This window comes from Monodelphis domestica, chromosome 8 (assembly GCF_027887165.1).
Source record: "Monodelphis domestica isolate mMonDom1 chromosome 8, mMonDom1.pri, whole genome shotgun sequence".
In the NCBI taxonomy this organism is placed as follows: Eukaryota; Metazoa; Chordata; class Mammalia; order Didelphimorphia; family Didelphidae; genus Monodelphis; species Monodelphis domestica.
Window position 1 is genome coordinate 219,681,164 of NC_077234.1, and position 22,001 is coordinate 219,703,164.

The window sequence follows — 22,001 nt, forward strand, 5'->3', positions numbered from 1 at the left end:
TGACCAGTACTTTATCTATTTTGTTTGTTTTTTTTCCAAAGTACTAGCTTCTAGTCTTATTTATTAGTTCAATTGTTCTATCACTTTCGATTTTATTAATTTCTCCCTTAGTTTTTAGTATCTCTAATTTAGTTTCTTCTGGGTTTTTTTAAATTGTTCACTTTGAAGTTTTTTTATTTGCATTTCCAATTCATTGATCTCTGCCCTCCCTAGTTTATTAATAAATGTAGTCAGGGATATAAATTTTCCTCTGATTACTGCTTTGGCTGCATCCCATAAGGTTTGAAAGGATGTCTCACCATTGTAATTTTCCTCGATGAAATTATTAATTGTTTCTCTGATTTGTTCTCTAACTAACCAATTTTGGAGTATCATATTATTTAAGTTCAAATTAATTTTTGATTTGGTTCTCTATGTACACTTACTGATCAATATTTTTATTGCCTCATGATCTGAAATGGCTGCATTTATTATTTCTGCTTCACTGCATTTGTATGCCATGTTTCTGTGACCTAGTGTATGGTCAATCTTTGTGAATGTGCCATGTGGTGCTGAGAAAAAGGTCAATTCCTTTTTGTCCCTATTTATTTTTCTCCATATGTCTATTAACTCTAATTTTTCTAAGATTTCATTCACTTTTTTTTACCTCTTTCTTATTTATCTTTTGATTTGATTTGTCTAAATTTGAAAGTGGTTGGTTCTAATCTCCCACTAATATGGTTTTACTGTCTATTTCCTCCTTCAGTTCTTTTAGTTTCTCCATTAGAAATTTGGGTGCTATACTATTTGGTACATACATGTTGATTAGTGATATTTCCTCATTATCTAAAGTCCCTTTTAACAAAATATAGTTACCTTCCCTATCCCTTTTAATAAGGTCTATTTTTGCTTTGGCTTTGTCAGATATCATGATTGCAACTCCTGCCTTCTTTCTATCCATTGAGGCCCAGAAGGTCTTACTCCGTCCTTTAATTCTGACCTTGTAAATGTCTACCTGCCTCATGTGTATTTCTTGAAGACAACATATGGTAGGATTTTGGATTCTAATAAATTCTGCTATTCATCTACATTTTATGGGTGAGTTCATCCCATTCACATTCAAAGTTATGATTGACACTTGTGGATTCCTTGACATTTTGATATCCTCCCCTAAATCTGACCTTCCTTCTTTAGCTATAACCTTTTAAGCCAGTGATTTACTTTAAATCAGTCCCACTTGTCCCCTCCTTTGATATGTTTCCCTTTCTAGCCCCTCCTTTTTTATTCCCTCCCCCTCCCCTCTACATATTCTGTATCTTTTAATATAAAATTCTTGAGATTATGGATTTTCTTCTTCTTTTTTCTGTGTACCCCTTGTACTCAGAACAAGGTTTTGCTTATTGTAAATATTTCATAGATGTGTGTTAATTGTTTCATCCTTTACATCTTTATTATTTGCTTACTCCATTTGAATGAACATTTATTTAAGGAAAGAGATATTAAAATCAATAGAGAAAAACATTTATATACATTGAAATAGATGAGTTTTGTATATTTAGCTACTAGGGCAAAGTAGATCGAAAAATAGTAAACAAGAAGAGTAAGGAAGAACTGGGTTCAGTTTCTGCTAACACTGACTAACTGACCCAGGACAAGTCACATTCTCCCTATACTTCAGGTACATCTCTACAAGTACAAGTTGCAGAGCATTTGCAAGTTTGTTTTGATATGAGTCTCCATACAAGAAATTACTATCGCACTGAATTCAAGGATCTGGAGGAATATAATTGACTCGAAAGAATAGTTAAACATGTTTATAGATATCACTTTGAAAAATAGATATCACTTGTATGACTTTGTTCTAACAATAGTGACCAATATAGAAATATGTTTTGAATGACAATAAAAATAAAAATTTAAAAATACTTTAGGTGGAAAAAGTACTATTCTGCTTTAATCAAATAACAGTAATTTAGGAGAAAAACCATTTTCATTTAATTCTTTAAAAATTTTTTTTTATTTAGTCAGTTTAGAACATTATTCCTTGGTTACAAGAATCATATTTTATCCCTTCCTCCCCTACTCCTCAGTGGAGCTGCCTCCACTGAAGTCACCCTGATCACAGTCAAGAGGCATTAATAAAATGCCTTTAGAAGGAAGAATGTCTTCCTTCTAAAAAGTCATATTCTTTTCTTCTTGATGGTTCTCTTGCAGAATAGTCACATAACTCACCCGAAAAGCCTGCAGGAACACAGAGCTCCCCATCCACAGCTTGTCGGGGAGAGACATATGAAAGCACTTAGGAGGACAGGAGCCCAGGGCAGAGCGAGGACCCCACCAGCAGGGGCTGGAACTAGAGAAAAAGAACTTTTGACCCAAAGTGGTTTATGGGCTGCTTCCCACCCTTCCCTTTTGGGCTGGATGTCCTGGATTGCTTCCCTCACCAATAACCATCCCCAAGTGACTGCTTCATGGCTGGTTCATTTCTGGTAGGCAGGGAGGGGGCTTCTAGACCTGACAAAGAATCCTTGCCTGAAACCAAACCATCTTGAATGTCTTTTAGATTCTCAGCCCTCTCTGACTGGAATCCAGTCCAGGGGCTCATAGCTACTCAGGATCCCCTTCCTCCACCGCCATGTTCTCTGTCTTCTGCTCTGCCTCTGGGTCCCCAGGAAGAATGCTGGTGATGGTCTGCAGGAGATCCTCGATCTGCTCTTCTGTCAATCTTTCTTCACTTTCTTCTACTATCAGCTGGATCTCCACAGTGGTCACAGGCCTGTGATTCAGCAGCTGGAATTTTTCTGCCTTGGTTACTTGTGGCTCTTCATGGCCACGAAGATCTCACGGAGGATGTCAAGGCTCTGGTTCCTGCAGGGGGTTTTGCACAAGTACTTCATGGTCTCATACATGATGATGTTTAGGCTCTGCTGCCCTGAGCTGTGCTTGTTCTTGCCACACTCCTTCCTCTGCTCTTTGAGGTCAGTGAGTAGCTGGAACAACTCATTATTGCTCAGAAGAACAGTGGCCCTTCTCTGCGCTACTATCCCAAAAGCATCCAAGGTCTGCACTCCCCAGCCTTCTGGGGTTTCCGGTGTAGCTGCTCTCAGGGTAGGTATTTGGTGGTCAGCTCCCAAGGACCTAGAGGGGCCCCTTGCTCACTCCAGAGGTGCCCCTGGCTCACTCACTGATTCTGGCGCATGCTGACTCTGACTCTGGCTCCATAGGTGGGGGAAGGGAGGGTAGATCAGCTCACTTTTGTGTGGGAGCTTTTTTTACCCCTTTATCGTGTGGAAATGCTCAAATCCCATGTACCTTCAATGCTGCGCCCTACAGTAGAGTCCCTTCGTTCTTATGAATTTGGCTTTTTTGGTCTTTTGAGGTAGTCTATTTGGGTGGGTCCTGAGGAGAGGAAGTGTCCCATGTCTAGACTGCCGCCATGCTTACCCAGAAGTCCCCCATTTTCATTTAAATATAAGAAATAAATTTCCATATAGGGTAGCTCTTTATAAAATGTTTTTTTCTTCTTAAATGCATGTTTGTCATTTTATTTAAATAGGTTTGTCTATCAATAAATTTTATAAAGAACTTATGTAAAATAATGTATACAGCTTTCTCAAAATCCCACAGTACCTTGCTAGATTAAGAAATTTCTAAGAAAAAATAGATTTAAAGACTCTGGAGATTTCCAGATGCAAAAGTGACATTTCAACCACAAGCAGATTTCCTCAGAGAGGAGTGCTATATAAATATTTTGTGAAAGCCAGAACTAAGTCCCAAATAAATTTTCAAATCTAATTTATTTTGGAACATGGGAAGCATCACAAAATGCTCCACAGACAATTACATGTAAAACCCCACTAAAAAATCAGCATCACAATAGATCATGAATGCTCTACCTGTGGTGGTGGTGGAGATATATGAAGAAAATAGGGATTTACAAATAAAATACCTGGGTAGAGGATAAGTAGACTCAGGGGCCTGAACTGTAGCTTTGGAGATAATGGAAGTAGTCATAGAACTGAAAGAAGAATTGGCTCTTGCCATTAAGAAATGAATATAAAAGGAGAAGAGCCACTGACAAAGGAAGAATTAACAAACAGTAAGAAAGATAGTCAGAAGCAAAATAAGAGCTTATCCAGTTAAGATGTAAAATGAAAGAAAAAAAAAACTTTGAATTTGTTTGTACTTATTTACTACCAATTTCTCTAATATAGTTTTCTTTTTGTACTCATGGAAAAAGAAGATTCTTCAGGCTTCATCCAAACAGGGGCTGAGAAAAACCATATGAAAGAATATTTACTTGCTGTAAAAAATGTGAATATTAGCAAATAAATTTGATTCAGAAGCTAGATCATTATTTTACTTTATCTCTCTATATTTGTATAGGTATACATACAAACATTTGTGTGTAGATAGAGTATCTAGCTTTTCATATATCTGTATGTACATGGTGGCAAAGCAATGTCACAGGTGCCAAAGATGGCATGCAGAGTGCTCTCTGTGGGCACAAAGCCACCCTTCCCCTTTCCCCATTCACCCTCAGATATTTGCATTAGACTTTAAATTTAGCACTTTCCAACAATCTATATCTATCTTTACCTTGTATAAACAAATAGATAATCATAGCTCTTCATCTTCAAAAAGAGGTAAAATAGCTAGATACCAGATACAAAGTTTCCTTCCATGGTGGCTCTTTCCCAGGTGAGCTTCTTCCTGTTCTAGCCATGTTTTACCTTGTCCCTCTATTGGTGATTGCTTCCCAGGAAATCTGTGTCTTAGGGCTACTATCTGAGTCAATGAAGGCATTTGATCTCAAAATAAATGAAATTTTATTTAAAGAGTCAATTTCACATTGCTATCCTGATGAGGAAAATTCATGTTGAATTGTATTATTTCTTGGCAATATTTCTATATGAATCCATTCATTTTCTCAAACCTAGACCTTTGAATGCCGGTTAGTTGAGTTTTCATTCTAAGGTAATGTATTGTAAATCCTTGAGGAACCTTGCTAGGAATTCTTTGAGGACTGGGTCTTTTGTCCCTTCTTAAAAAGAATGAAATTTGTTACATCTTTATCTGTAAACAAGAGTACCTTACATAAGGTGTTTGAAAGGGAAAAGTGGATAGCCATATTTTCCTTGCTTACTGAAACTTAGGGATCTACTTACCTGCAATTAAATACTTCCCACACCTCTGTAATGAAGTAATGGGAGAGGAGTTGAAATCTCCTTTTAAAACATCTACTCATTCCCTTTGGGACTTCCAGGGGAGTTCTAAATAATGTACTGTCAAGCTAATCAGAAAGAAGACTCAGCCTCCATATAAAAAGGAATGTTAAGCCACACAGAACATCTTTTCCTTGTAAAGGCAAATGTGATAGATACATCCTTTATTAATAGATTGCATGGCTCTATTAATAAATGAAAGTCATTATACCCCAAAGATATCATAAGGAAAAAGACTTGTACAAAAATATTCATAGCTGCACTCTTTGTTGTGGCAAAAAAAAAGAAAATGGAAAATGATAGGATATCCTTTGATTCGGGAATGGCTGGACAAATTTTGGTATCTGTTGGTGATGGAATACTATTGTGCTCAATGAAATAATGAACTGGAGAAATTCCATGTTAACTGGAATGACCTCCAGGAATTGATGCAGAGTGAAAGGATCAGAACCAGGAGAACATTATACACAGAGACTGATTCACTGTGGCACAATTGAATGTAATGGACTTTACTAGTAGCAATGCATTGATCCTGAACAATTATGAGGGACTTATGAGAAAGAACACTATCTACATTCAGAGTAAGAACTGTGGGAATAGGAACTCAGAAGAAAAACAACTGCTTTATCACATGGGTCAATATGACTATAATTAGGGATATAGACTCTAAACAATCACCCTAGTTCAAATATCAATAATATGGAAATACATCTTGATCAATGGCACATGTAAAAACCAGTTGAATTGTGTGTCAGGTATGGAATGGGGTAGGTGGAAGGGAGCGAAAGAACAGGAATTATTTAAGCATGGAAAAATATTTTTAATTAATTAATTAAATGAAATATTCAAAAAAATATTCTCATAACAGTCATTACTTATAAATTTGATATATATGGCAGTGGAAATTGAACTAAAGATAACTTCACTTTCAAAGATTGTATTGACAAGTAGCTGATTTGATTGAACTAAGAAAAAATCATAGAAAATAATAGGAGCTACAAAGGTTATACTTATTAGTATTTCCTTCATAATAGATAAAAAAGAGAATAATTAAAAAATCAAATCTGACAGCATTATATGTTTTCATTATATGGCATTAATTTGCTGCAGACTCATTTTGAATTATATCCACCAACAGGTGGTTTAAGTTAAGATGTTTAAAATTAAACTCAAGTTTGGTCTAAATAATATATGTGATACAGCTATTAAATGATGAGCTGAATAGTATATTGTAAATAGGGGAGGAATTTTTGACAGAAAAGTGGAGGAAAATGATATGTATTTTAAAGAAGTATGGCAGAGACTATAATCAAGTTTGACAGATATTATATTTCTTTCCTCAGTGATGAAGCAAAATGCCAATTTCTCTTCCAATTGACATCAAATTTATGTTATCCAGTTAAAGATCTTTAGTTACTTCAAACAATCATTATATAATAAACATTTTTCAACTATTAGTTCACCTTTTCTAGATATGTTTTCTCTAAAATGTGATGCCCATAACTAATTGTAATACTCTAGATGTCTCTAACCAAGTTAAAATATAGATGAAAACTCATATCACCTATTCAAATTATACCTTAGTTTGCAAATGCTGAACACATGGTCACACAAAAACAGATAAATTAATGATTTTTGAGAAAATGGCAATAGTTCATTCCTTACATTGTCTTTTTACACACCCCTGTCTCATGGTTCTAATATTAAATTGTTGAACATTCTGTGTGCTCACAATCTTTCCAAGTAAAAAATGGCTGTAAGGAAATTCTAGTTTCTTAAATGTAATATCATATACAAATATTCGCTTTCAATCCTAATACAGAATACTTCTTACTATTTTATATGATAAAATTATTTGAGAAAAATATTTATTTGATAAAATATTCTAGTGCTTTTCAAAGGTTTATCAAATTCTAAAATACACATGGTATACAAAAGGCTACACAAAGATTTTAATGATTGATGTGGCCTCGTTCGATTGTTCCCTACATTTCCCCTGCTGTTGATTATGGTTACTACTAAAGATATTAGATAATTTAAAATTAACACAGAACACAGATACAAAATAATGTTTCTCTTCATGTAAGAATCAAAGAAGGTGGGCTAAGTCAAGATGGTGGAGAAAGTACATGGGCATGACTGTTCTCTACTCAATTACTCTTCAAATAAGTCTTATATAACATGTCAAAACAAATGCTGGAGTGATAGAACCAACAAAATGACATAATGAAAGAATTTTGAGGCCAATATAACTCATAACTCTGGCATAAGAGTCTGTTGTACAGGTATGGGAGTATAGCACAGATTAGCACTCCAAGAGATGCTCACTTCAGTAATCCAGAACTGGTCTTTGAGGCAGCTGAATGGTCATTATTTCTGGGACACTGTCTTAGATAGTAAGGCAGTTATAGAACTGCCTAGAAAGACATTTGAAGGGCCTTTTTCTTGGATAAGGGTCTAGCACACTGTTGAATTGTCCATGTGCAAATACAGGTTGCAGTTCTTGGGTACAGAAATAAGGCAGAGAAGGGCTGCCCACAGCAGATGCCATGGAGCCTGAAAAATAGCCTCAGGGCAGAAACCACTCTGTATCTCAATACAGAGAGAGCTGCCTACCCTCCTCACTCAGACTTCTTGCTGAGAAAGGAAGAAAAAACTAACACAGCAATGTCCATCAACACTCAAAAACTATAATCTACAACTACCAAAAAAAAGTCTCACATTGGATAACTTCTATAGTGAAAAACAGTAGAGTACAGAGGCAACAGCAGAGTGATAAACAAGCAAACACATCCAAACTTTCAAAAAAAAAGAAACATAGAAATAAGTTACTAGAGATGATGCAACTTTCCTATCAGTTTCTTAGACTGTATTTTCCATAATGAAATAAAAGATTTACACTCGATGATAAATTAATTTTTCTCTTCTTTTCTATTTTCTTCTCTTATTCTCTTAAGAGACTGTTCCTACTTTACAGGAAAACTCTCTTTACCAGTGATATAAATCTGTTTAAAATGCAAAAAAAATTGCATAATTTTTTCACTACAGTTTATTTCTGCTCTTAAAGAAAGTTATTTTATGATCCAGTACTACAAGGTTTGTACCCAAAGAATTCAATAAGGGAAAAATATTTGTATAGATATTCATAGACATGTGGTGGCAAAAAAATTGGAAAATGAAGGGTTTGACCCTTGATTGGGTAGTGGCTGACAAATTGTGGTAGGTGATGGTGATGGAATACTATTGGGCTGTAAAGAATGATGATCTGGAGGATTTTTATATAAACTGGGTGAATCTCAATGAACTGATGCAGAGTGAAAAGAGCAGGACCAGGAGAACATTGAACATAGAAAATAAAACATCTATCTAGAGAATGTACTAGGGAAGGGAGGGTTAAGATAGAATCTGAGCCTGTACTGTATTCAGGCATTCACTGTAGGCAAAAATGAAAGGTTTAATAAAGTCTGTTTTGTCCTTGGATTCTGGACTCTAAGATTTTATATTTTCAGTGGTGGGAGTCTCACCCCTGTTCCACACAATAAAACATCAAAAACAATAAGACAAAGTCAAAAGAATAAAAAAAATGGAAGAAAATGAAATAGCTCCTTAAAAAAAACTGACATCAAAAATATATCCAGGAGACATAATCTAAGTATTAAAGGACTGCCTAAAAGCCATGATAAAAAAGAGCTTAGATGACATCATGGAAAACTATTATAGAACCAAAGAGTAAAATAGAAATATAGAACCATTTATCACCTCCTGAAAGTTTTCTCTAGATGAAAACTTCTAGGAATATTACAGCCAGATTTTAGAATTCCAAGGAAGCAGGAAGTATTACAAGAATCCAAAAAGAAACAATTAAAAGATGATGGAGCCACACTCAGGATAACAAAAGACTTATCAGCTTCTACTTTAAAAGTTTATGTGGTGGGTAAGCATGGCTGCAGAGTAGATGTGGCTTGCTCCCTCTCCTCAGACCCAAAGACACCAACAACCTCAAAAGACCCCCCACCAAAAAAAATATCCTCATAAGATTGGAGGGACCCCACACTAAGGCGCAGCACTGAAGATTGGTGGGATTCTGGCATTTCCACAATATAAGGGAATGAAAAGCTGACCCAACCTCCCCTCACCAACCACACATCCAGAGCCAAAGTTAAAGTCAGCATTGGCCAGAATCAACAAGTGAGGGAGGGGCACCCCAGGAAAACAGGCAGCCCTAGGTCTGGGGACCTGACTAAGATCACCAAGGACTCACTGGTGTGAGTAGTAACACCCAAAACTCCGGCAGGCAGGCAAGGGGAACTCAGATCACGGGGGCCCAGAACTAGCATGCTATAATCACCGAGTGCTCAAAGGGACCCCCTGAAGTGAGCAAGGGGCACCCACAGGTCTTGGGAGTTAGCTAAGTCCACAAAAGAGCTACACCTGAGAGCAGTAACACCCAAAATGCTGGCAGGCAAGGGAGGGCAGACACTGGGCTCCCCCGGGAAGACAGCGCAGCTGCGGAGAACTGAAAACTAGCCCAAGGCTAAAGCCTTGATTATTAAAACCTTACACTGAGAGCAAGCCATCCTCACTCAGGTTTCTAACCAGAAAGGGGAGAAAAAAATAGAGATGGCAAACAGTGCTCAGGAACACCAGCCTCCCAACACCAAGAAAAGCAAGAAGAAGGGGGTGACTTTGGATACATTTTATGGAGGGAAAATACAGAATACAGAGGAAATAGAAGAGGAAACACAAAAAATGCTCCAAAACCTTCCAGAAGAAATGGAAATTGTCCACAAGCTCTTGAAGAACTTAAATTGGAAATTATCAAAAAGATGGAAGCCTTCTGGCAGGAGAAATGGGAAATAATGCAAAAGGAACTCAGCAATCTGAAGTACGAAAACTTGCAATTGCAGAAACAGCTTGAAGCCTCAAAAAGCAGGACAGACCAAACTGAAAAGGAAAACCAGTCTTTAAAGGTCAGAATCAGGCAACTGGAAGGAAATGATCTTACAAAAGAGCAAGAATTAACAAAGCAAAGTGAAAAGACTAAGAAATTAGAAGATAACAAAATATTTCACTGACAAGGTGAAAGACATGGAAAACAGGAAGGAGAGACAATCTGAGAATCTGGATATCATAATACAAGCTATCATCCAAGAAAACTACAGAACAAGGGGGCAAATTAGGCATTGAAAGAGTTCATAGAACACCCTCTATACTAAATCCCCAAAAAACAACTCCCAGGAATGTAATTGACAAATTCCAAAACTTTCAAGCAAAAGAAAATATCTTACAAGAAGCCAGAAAAAGACAATTTAGATATAAAGGAATGCCAATCAGGGTCACACAAGACCTTACAATTTCCAAACTGAATGACCGCAAAACCTGAAGCATGATATTCAGAAAGGAAAAAGAGCTGGGTCTTCAACCAAAAATCAGTTATCCATCAAAACTGACTATATATTTCCAGGGGAAAGTATGGGCATTCAACAAAATAGAATATTTCCAAGTATTTGTAAAGAAAAGACCAGAACTCTATGGAAAGTTTGATATCCAAACAGAAAGAGCAAGAGAAACATAAAGGTAAATATGAAGGAAAAGGAAAAGGAGAAAAATATTATCTTTTTCTTTTATTCAAACTCTCTTCTATAAGGATTACATTTATATCAAATTATATGTATTAATATGTGGGGAAAATGTAATCTGTAACTCTCAAAAATTGTATGCATCATTAGAGCAGTTAGAAGAATCACACATAGGGACTGATTGAGGCATTAAGACGATATGGAGAAGGGGGGGAAGAAAGAAAAAGGGAGGGGGGGACCTGTTGATGGTACTAAGATATACTTCAAGAAATAGAAAAAAACTAAATAGAACAATCTTTCTCACACAAAGATACACATGGGAAGGGGAGGGGAAGAAATCTCCTATAAGAAGGAGAGGAAGAGAGTGCTTATTAGTATTACTTAAACTTTACTCTCAGTGAATTCAACTCTGAGAGGGAAGAACAGCTAGATCCATTGGGATCTTGAATTCTATCTTATCAAACAGGGTAAGAGATAAGGGGACATTAAGGAGGGGGAGGGGAGAAGGAGTATAAAAAGGGAGGGATGGAGAGGGGGGAAGGAAGTTAACAGACCCTAAAAAACAAACAAACAAAAAAAAAACCCAAACTGACAAAGAAACAAGAAGGGAACAAAAAGGGAGGGGATAGAAAGGGAAGCATATGAAGGGATGGGACTAGGGGGACTGATATAAAGTAATTCACTGGTTCAAAAGGATATAGCTAAAGAAGAAAGGTCAGAATTAGGGGAAGATATCAAAATGCCAGGAAATCCACAAGTGACATTCATAAGTTTGAAAGTGAATGGGATGAACTCACCCATAAAACATAGACGAATAGCAGAATGGATTAGAATCCCAAACTTTACCATATTTGTCTTCAAGAAACACACATGAGGACTCAGCTGGTTGAGACCCTGGCAAAGATGAGTTCTGTGGTGGGGTTGGAGAGGAACTAAGTGTGAGGGGAAAATAGCTCAAAGTGTGGCACATATCTGTAGAGGAACAGAACTGGAGGGGAGCAGAGAGCTGGGGCTACTCCCCTCCCCCTCTCCATGCCTGCCTGAGGACTTTTCTCATATCACTTGCTCCTCCACCCAGCAGCCAACCAAGTAGGAGTGCTTCCTCCCTCTCCTATCTGGGATAAGGAGACAAGGTGGGACACAGTCCCTAAAAGGTTCCCCATCACTACTCTATACTCTGTGCTGCATAACTGATTGTTGACTTTAACCCTTTGTATATTCCTTTACTTAATGCAATATTTTTGAGGGAGTATTCTTTCAAAGTGAGAATTATTTGGGAATAAAAGAGATCAGTTATGAAAGAGACCCTTTATTAGCCTGGCCCAATATATAATTAATGTGGCTTTTCATTTCTTTTTATTTAGGGGAACAAATATGAATATATTTTCACAGAAATATAAATTCAATCATTGTTCCTTTCCTTCTTTCTCCAGGTTAGGAAAAATCAAATTAGCAAAAATAAAATATGAGCTATATTTTATTACTTATATGTTTATGGTCTTTAGGACCACTTAGCTCAATTGACTATACAGGGATCTAATATAAAACACCTCTAACAAATAATATATTTCAAAAATCAAAATTATCCCAGAAGGGGAGAAAAATATTTTTCTTCTGTAGTTCCCTTTATCAATGTAACCAGATATGGAGTACCCATACCTATTCCTTTAAACACTGGAGGAGAGAGAGACAGACAAACATACAAAAATAAAGACACAAAGACACAGAGATATAGAGAACAGGGAGTGAATTCCAGCTAAACAAGCATTTTACCCTACTCAAAATCTCCAATTCTACCCAATTTTATGAATGTAAAAAAATCTTTCAAATAAATAGTAATATTTTAAAATTCAATAACACTTTAATATGAGGAATGATATATAATTACTTAGGTTATAATGGCTACTAGTCACACAGCCTAGCTTTTCATCATGCCTACTGTTTTTAATGAAGAGACTTCTATGTCCCTTTGAATTGCATTGAATAACCTCTTCTTATTGGCTCTCTGTATCTTTAAAACTGGTGAGATGGAACAGGCTACTCTCTTTCCCCACCATCTTTTTCCTCTGTTCCTAACTATAGCATATTACAGATTGTACTAGAAGAGTTTTCTTTCCCTGCTCTTCCTATTTTATAGCCACACAACTCCATATTTTAGATATGGACCTGGTAGTATTTGTTTCTGCTTTCTATTATTCATCATCTATTTCAGGTGCTAGATGATATCACTGGACCAGTGAGCCTGGAGACAAAGTAAGGTTTGAATGTGAGCTTGTAGAGCAGTGAATCATCATAGTATAAAACTTTGAGAAGGCAGAGTGCTTGGTACTCAAACCCAGGGATGGATCTAGAATTTGAAGGCAATCCTTTAAGTGAACTAAGTTAAACGATGAACCTAATTCCCTTGCCTTTTGCAGAGGCTGAGGTGGTTCAATGAAAGAAAGGGATCATGCCTCAGGCAGGTTTGCCTTTTCTAAGGTCCTGCAAACTCTTAATTTTATTATGGTATATTGTGATCAGATCCATACCTACAGAATTTGCCCCAAGGAACTGTTTTTTTAGAACCAATTTATAATTCCTGCCACCAGCAATAAGATCACAACTTATGGTCAAAGTGAATATTTAGGAGCTCAGGAATAATTTTGAATATTAAATTCCCTTCTAAACACAAAAATAGAATGTGTTCATTTAAACAATTTAGAAATAAATTATTAAAACAATATAAACTGAAGGATAGCCTTTTTGGAGAAAATATAAAGTGAAATCATATTTATTCTATCAGGCAATGATAATGATGATTTTTACATGGTAGCTGACCATTCCCTAAATTTTATTACTAACCAAAGCAGCTTATTGTCATCCCAAACCTTGCCTAGGTAGGCAGTGTTTAGCTCAACTTCAAACTAACCTCAGTTTATCAATTCTATTTGAAACATATTTATTTCCTTTTCTCATGTTGCTTTCTCTTTTATTCTGAAAAATACATATGACTGGTTATATTTTGTTTGGGTTTTCTGACAAGTATAAGACATTTCCTGCATCATTTAAATGGATCCCAAAGGGTCATTTCTAAATGTAAAATGCATTACTTTTGGAAGATACCATCTTCCAATTATAGAAGGGGTTTCTTTCATTTGTTTTACTAGTAATAACCTTGCTTTATGAAACCCCCAAATTGACTCTTGTCTCATGGAAACTTACCTTCAAGAAACTCCCAAGATGATCCTTCTCTTAACTAATATGGGTTTAAAAAAACAATATGACCCATATTATGAGTATTTCTTTACTCTTTCCTGGGTCCCCTTGTCTTACATCCCTGTGTTGCACCCTGGCATGGGTTTGTTTATGAATTTGCTGAAACCCATGCTGTGGGGTGTTGGGGTGGGGGAGATGGGGGTTAAGCTTTTGTTTTAGCTCAATCGGCAGGTGTGGGTCTCTGGCTCTTGTCTCTGCTCACTGGCCTTGAAGGAACCTCTTTCTCTCTCATTTTGTTGTTATTAAATAGTATAAATTTAAATACCTAGAATATTCATTGATTTTTTTGTCTTACACAAAACAATAAACCATGAAAGTTCCTAGTTATTTGTCTTTCATTTCATATATTCCCTAAGGTAGAAATATCCCCCAAGTTTTTTAGTTTAACAGAAATTCCCATTTTTGATGTCTTTCTCAGAGACAATGTTCCCAGAGTCCCAGTGTTAGGCTATGTCATTTGTGATGGCTCTGTCTGGTGGCCATAAGAACATTGCCTACCTTTGCTGATTAGAGACATGTTCTGTGGTAACTAAGTCAAAGGTTCTGTGTTTGTTTTTTCCAGATTGACTCATATTATCAAGAACTAAGAATGGGTCTAAAGAGTTGATAATTTTATTTTAGTTGACAAGAGATATTAATTAGGAATCCTTAGCAGTGCTAATTCAGAGTTGAATTAGGAATTAGGTATTTAGTTTGAGTTGCAAAGCAGAGAAAGTGCTTTTAAAGTTTCCAAATCAAACTTCCAATGGATCAGAAATATTAGCATTTTAATTTATTTCAAGCTTATTCTTTGGAAAACTGGCATAAAACTGTGGGCATATAACTGTGGGTGGGTTTTATAGTCTGAGTCATTAGGATCCTCTTAACAGTGACTTTTCTGCTTAGTACATTCAATGACAAGAAAAAGAAAAGCATTTTCAATATAGGTGCAAGTGTCTTAATTTGTAAATAATAGTGCAGACTTTGAACAATTTTGTTTTGTTTTGTTTTTTCTTTTTGCTAACAAGGCCTCTTTTCTCTATACAGGTTCACTAAGTTAAGTGCCCAAAGGAAAGTGATAGCAAAGGACATTAATTTGGGTTTCCATAAGGGCACATAACCAGCTTTCCAAATTGCAAATACAGGAAATCTAGCCTTAGAAACATCACACCACAGGCTTATAAAGCAATGTAAAGATTTTGCAGAGATGGCAGAATAAAAAAATAATGAAAAAATACCCCAACAATGACAATATCTTTGATCATTGAAAGGTAAAATTATGGTTATAGTAATAGTCACTTCAGCAGTTTCTGAGGTGGACTATGATCCTTGTGATTTCTAGGGACTTATTTTTTCAAGTATTCTCATGTTATGCCTCTCTCATATATAGTGAGCAAATAATAAAAGTTAAAATTATTCATTTGTACTATTTCCCCTTGATTGTTCATACTGAGTGAGATGAAGGCTAAAATGAATCTTTCCAAAACTCAAAGATTCAAGACACCAATTTCCCAAGTTAAAGTTCAGAGTATAACACAAAAAACATTGTATAGAGACTAAAAAAATACATTAAAGTGAATTATATGTAAATTTAGGTAGGACCTAAGAATTTGAGTAAATATTCATTGATTTTCTTCAGCAACTGAAAATTATCATTTGTCATCATTGGCTTGAAAACATACAGAATATCCTACTACAAAAAATATCTGAATTATTATTTTTTTCATGGAAAAAGAAACATTTAACTATGAGTAAGAAATACCAAATGTAAGGTCCTAAGGTAAGGGTTAATTCTGAAGAGTATTTAAGTTTCTTTGGTTATAATGGTTGTGAAGATTGAATTTAGCTATCTCCTGATTGTAATAATAAAGGTACTTAGCTCTTCCTTTATTGGGAAGACTGAATTGTAAGCCACAATCTAATTTTAGATTTCAATCCCCAAAAGGTCAATATTTTAAGCAGATCTACCTATTTTAACTACAAAAAGGTTTTAAGTAACTACAAAAGGTGGACTAATGAAAAAAGGTGTTAAGTAACTAAAAAAGGTATAATCTAACCAAAGAAGGTGTGGAAAAGCATCTGCTGTGATTGGTAGACATGGAATTTACGGGAGGTGACACAAGAGAAAAAGATCTTTAAAAAGAGGATCAGAGGCCAGAAGAAGATATTCAATTCAAGATTCAAGTTGGATGGAGGATTCTCTGACTTGGAGTTGGACTGGAGTAACTGGACCCCTGAAGGAACTTGTGCAGGAGACCTCAGGCTGCTTTCTCATTTAGATGGTCATCACTGGTGAGTGAAAGGTTGACTTAGTAACACCTCCTTTTTGGAGGCATGAAGCCTCCAGGAAAGGCCCACTGTCTTGAGACTTTCTTCCCCTGGCTGGGGCTTAGAATTTCTAACTGGTATCAGAGGAAGCCAGAGCACTCTCTCTCTCTCTCTCTCTCTCTCTCTCTCTCTCTCTCTCTCTCTCTCTCTCTCTCTCTCTCTCTCTCTCTCTCTCTCTCTCTTTCTTTCCCTTCTCTCTCATTCCTTCATATCTTCCCTCTATTGTAAATAAATTTCCATGAATTCCATTTACTTTAGTAATTCATTTGGGATTTAGAAATTAAATCCCTGCAACCACCTAATTAATATATTTCAGTCACAACCATGAATAAATTTAACAAGGTGAAGGTCCCAAGATTCAAGATTTAATACTGTTCAAATCTGAAAATCATAAATGAGTGACCTGAATACAAATGTCTTTTTAATATAGAAATAGGCTTTAAAATACTTACTTTTGTATATCTATGGAGAGCACACAGTGAGGTTTAACCTAACTAGTGATTTAAAGTTACTTATATTTGCTCCCCATGAAGAGAGCTGAGAAGACCTTTCTTTCCTTTATGCAAATTACTGACACAGGATGAAAAGAGTTCAAAGTATGAACATTTTTCCTGGTTCAGCAAACCACCACTTAAAGCCAATGAAAGTATTGTAATGGACTTATCAGAACTACATTCCAAATACAAGGTTTTAAATATTTTACCTATTACCACTCTTTTGATATGTTTAATAATAACACACAATGATTCTGATGTACGAGTGTAACCATTTCCTCTTTTCTATCACATTTTTTGATGGTCTTGGAATTTTGGTTTACAGAATGTAAAAGTAAATATATGAAGGAGAAGGTGAAGCTTCCTCTTCTTGAATTGATAGGTAAGACTTCAGAGCTAAGTTTTCTATCATTCTTTGTCTATTTACAATGTCACATTTAAATTGTGATTTGGAAAAAATCAGTTATGGTAAAGAGGATACAAAATAAAGCCATAAAATTAATGAGATTTATGGATAAAATTATACTTAATTTTTTTCCTACTTCATTCTTCTCAGAATATCTAGTGCAATGTTCTACTTGGAAAAGATACATAGTCATTATTGATATGAATTGAAAAAAAAAGGAAGTTTTTCAATGAAACAATAGGGGAAGTCATGGCTAAGTTACAGGTATCCTTGTTTTCTTATCCTATTGAATTGGGATATCAGAAATATAGATTAGATTTGTGATTTCATTAATAAAAGGAACTCACAAATGAGGAAATTCTCTACAGATGTAGGCTGACATTTTTTCTAAAACATTTTGAGAGTTACCTAAAGAACAATGAGGCTTAGTAACATATTTAATCACATAACCTGTATGTGTTCTGATGTTATTCATGATCCTCATCTTTTCTGGGAGTTATTTTTCCTTTTAGATCTCATAAATCTATTTAACATTTTTCTGAAACCTATATACCCCTTTTCAGAATACTGAAATTCAAAATTTAAAACAGATACTAAATTTCTTTTAGATAGTTAAAAATAATTATAATAATTTCTTCCATTTATGTTTGTGAACTTACTGAAATCTATCCAAAAACCTAACCATGGATTTAAAATCACCTGAATTAATCTACTTTAGCCTTTAAAACATTGAAAAGAGAGAAAAGAAAAAAGAAAGAAACTTGTAGCTGTGCATCATTTCTTTAACAGCTGATATCAGTCATATCAGACATTTTCTTAACTAGAATCATTTATATCATTAACCTATTCAATGCATTAAAATGGGAAGAACACTAGTCTAAGTTTTAAGAAAAGTGGATCTTTGTCATAGTCCTGTTATTTTCTGTGCAAATTATATTAGATAAACACCATAAGGCTCAAAGTTTTTTTAAGATTAAAATTCCATTATTTAGTGTTGCCTAATGGTTTCCATTATGCTCACAATAAATGTATCTTAAGAGCTAAGAAATTATTGTTCAAGAACTATCTTTCTGTAGCTCAAGAAAAGTGAAATGTTGCTATCACATCCATAAGACTTAAATTGTTCCTTTGACATCATTTCCTTCACAGTACAATATCCTAAGTATCACAATCTTTTCTTTTGGCATCCTATATTTTTAACCTATTGGCTATGAAGGGAGTTCTGTGTATACAAAATTTAAGTAAGGGAAAAACAAGTACAAGCAAGTCTAGATATTATATACAGGAAAAAGAAAGTGATAGCAAAATCTGTGAGATCATACCTCCCTTTTGCTTAATTATATAGGCAGCTTCAAGAACTAGCCCTTGCTGCTGAGGAGAAAGTAGAACTGAATGAGTAATTGAGTGCTTAGAAGGACCTTTGAGAAAATCTTCAGCACAATTTTTTAAGTATTAAATAACCTTTCTGTGGAAACTAGAATGCAATGAGCTTCACAACAACATGACCAGTCTTAGCCTGACTACTACCATTCTAGAATAAACAGAAATAAAAGAATAAAATGTTGCTTAAGACAGAAAAGTTCAAAAGTAAAGAAATTATTTGTTTTTGGACTGTTAATTTTCAAGTCTTTCAATGCTCAGATCAATGCCAAGTTTTTCCATGAAGCAAAGGAAAATGTTTTTCATTACCAATCTTATTTTAGTGGCAAAATGCATCATTCTATAGTGGATAGATAAGACTGAGGTTCAAATCTCATCTTGATTCATGGTGATTTTATTAATCCTGAGCAAATTACTTAATTTCTCCATGTACCAGAAAATGTTCTAAGACTATATACTATCTACTACTTTAGAGTGAGGGATGATCTGCATGTCTACATTTGTGCACTTCACTTAGGTTCCTCTTCATGAGTTTCCATTTCCTTATATCATTTAGAACATCATTTAAACAGGTAGGTAGATAGTTAGATGATGCATGTAAATGTCTTTATAAACATATATGTTGTATGGCTATGTGTATACATTTGTAAATGTACATATATGATAAAACATATATATGTATATGTGTATATGTAATATATATATATTATTTTGAAAGACATTGTCACTTAAAACTAATTTCTTTTTTAAAATTTATCTATTTAGAATAATATTCCATGGTTACAAAATTCATGATTTTTCCCACACTTCTCCCTCCCCTCTCCTTAAGTTGACAAGTAATTCCAATGGGATATGTGTATGTATATATATGTATATAAATATATATATATATATACATATATATATGTATGTAGGTATGTATGTGTATATGTATATATATGTGTGTATATATGTATATATGTATGTATGTGTGTATGTATGTATGGGTATAATTTTTCAAAATCTATTTACATGTTATTCATATTTGCTATAGTGATCTTTTATCCCCAAACCCCAATCATATCCTCATTTAACCACGTGATCGATCACATTTTTCTTTTGTGTTTCTACTCCCGCAGTTCTTCCTCTGGATGTGGATAGCATTCTTTTTCATAAGTTCCTTGGTGTTGTCCTAGATCATTGTATTGCTGCTAGTAGAAAATTATATTACATTTCATTGTGCCACATTGTATCAGTTTCTACATACAATGTTCTTCTGATTCTGCTCATTTTGTTCTGCATCAATTACTGGAGGTCTTTCCAGTTCACATAGAAATCCTCCAGGTCATCATTCCATTCATCACAATAGTATTTAATTATCATCAAATACCACAATCTGTTCAGCCATTCCCTAATCAATGGACACCCCCTCATTTTCAAATTTTTTGACATCACAAAGAGCAAGGCTATGAATATTTTTGTACATGTATTTTTCTTTACTATCTTTTTTGGGGTACAACCCCAGCAGTGGTATGACTGGATCAAAGGGCAGGCATTCATTTAAAGCCCTTTGTGCATAGTTCCATATTGCCTTGTAGAATGGCTGGACCAATTCACAACTCTACCAGCAATGTATTAGTGTCCCAATTTTGCCACATTCCCTCAAACATTTATCACTTTCCTTTGCTGTCATATTGGCCATCCTGCTAGGGGTGAGGTGGTATCTCAGAGTTGTTTTGATTTGCATTTCTCTCATCAGAAGGGATTTAGAACATTTTTTTCGTGTGAATATCAATAGTTTTTATTTCCTCAGGCAAAAATTGCCTATTCTTGTCCCTTGACCTTTTGTCTCTTGAATTTTTTGTAACTTTAACTTAGTTAAATCTACCTCAAAAATTAAACCTTTGTCAAATTTTAATATAAAATTTTCCCTAAATTATTGCTTCACTTCTAATTTTGGTTGCATTGGTTTCGTTTGTACAAAACCTTTTCAATTTGATATTATCAAAGTCAATCATTTTACATTTTCTAATGTTCTCTGTCTCTTTCTTGATCTTAAAATTCTTCTTTTCCCACAGATCTGACAAGTGTTCTATTCTATGTTTACCTAATTTATTTAAGATTTCACTTTTATATTTAAGTCATTTAAGTATTTTGACTTTATCTTGGCATACGGTGTATGATGTTGATCTAAATCTAATTAAAATAATTAATTAATTAATTAATTAATTTGGAGTATTTTTCTATGATTCCATGATTCATGTTCCTTCCCTTACCTCCTCTCATTCCCCTCCCAGAGCCAATGAGTGATTCCGTTGTATTTTACATGTATTGTTGTTCAAAACTTATTTCTATATTATTAATATTTGCATTGTAGAGATCATTTAAAATCAACGTCCCCAATCATATCTCCATCAACCATGTGATCAATCATATGCTTTTCTTCTGTGTTTCTACTTGCACAGTTCTTTCTATGGATGTGGATATCATTCTTTCTTGTAAGTCCCTCAGAATTTTCCTGGATCATTGCATTACTGCTAGTAGATAAGCTCATTACATATGATAGTTTAAGGATGTGCCTCAAGCTTAGACCTAAGCTTTTGATTTCACACTGACCTTGGTCAGGACAGGGGCTGATCAAACTCTAGCCCCAGGTTTTTTGTTTTTGGTCTTGCTATATACTTGATCCAATGGGGCACATCCTTAATTCCCTGTCTTGAAGTTCTGCCCTGAGTTTTAGGCAGAAAGATCAGTACTTAGTACTTAGTACTATCAGCCACACCAAATTGTGTACTATGTCCTTATCACAATCCCAGGATGGAAATTTTAGCTTTGTTCTGGACCCACACAGATCAACCCACTTCAGCCCAGATTGCCTTAGACTGGGACTCCAGGCTTATCCACAGGTTTGAAATTTTAAGGGGCATTGGTTGGCTTGTACAAGTTTTTGGCCAGGCAGGATCTCCAAGTGTGAATGTCGTCTTGGGCTTAAGTTCTGAACTTGGGACAGACAATGGGGGGGGGGGTGAGGGAGGGCAGAGTGACTTGCTCTTGGCTTGCTTTTCCTTCCTCACTAAACCTTTTGTTGATTGTTTTCCTCTCACCTCAGTTCCCTAATATGATCTCTGCTTAACTTTTGTGTTTTTCCTTTCGTGAAAGTTGTTTCACTTTGTCTTCTTGTTGTTTTGTGGCATTATTTTAATCTTGGTCAGAGAGGATTCTCATGGTGACACAGAGTTAACTCTGGTTCACTCCTCCATCTTGACTCCACCCCTGGAAGCCAGAAGTAAATTCAACTAAATATTTAATGATCAACTAATTCCAGTATTAAGCAAATAATTTGAAATAATACATGAATAAATACTCATATGAACTTTTAGATTGTATATGTAACTAG

At 35.1% G+C, this 22,001-nt stretch overlaps 1 pseudogene; it reads right to left on the reverse strand.

The window, feature by feature from the left end:
- Positions 1-2,586: 2,586 nt before the first annotated feature.
- LOC100618092 (DNA-directed RNA polymerase III subunit RPC9-like) lies at positions 2,587-7,755 on the reverse strand (annotated as a pseudogene).
- Positions 7,756-22,001: the final 14,246 nt, after the last annotated feature.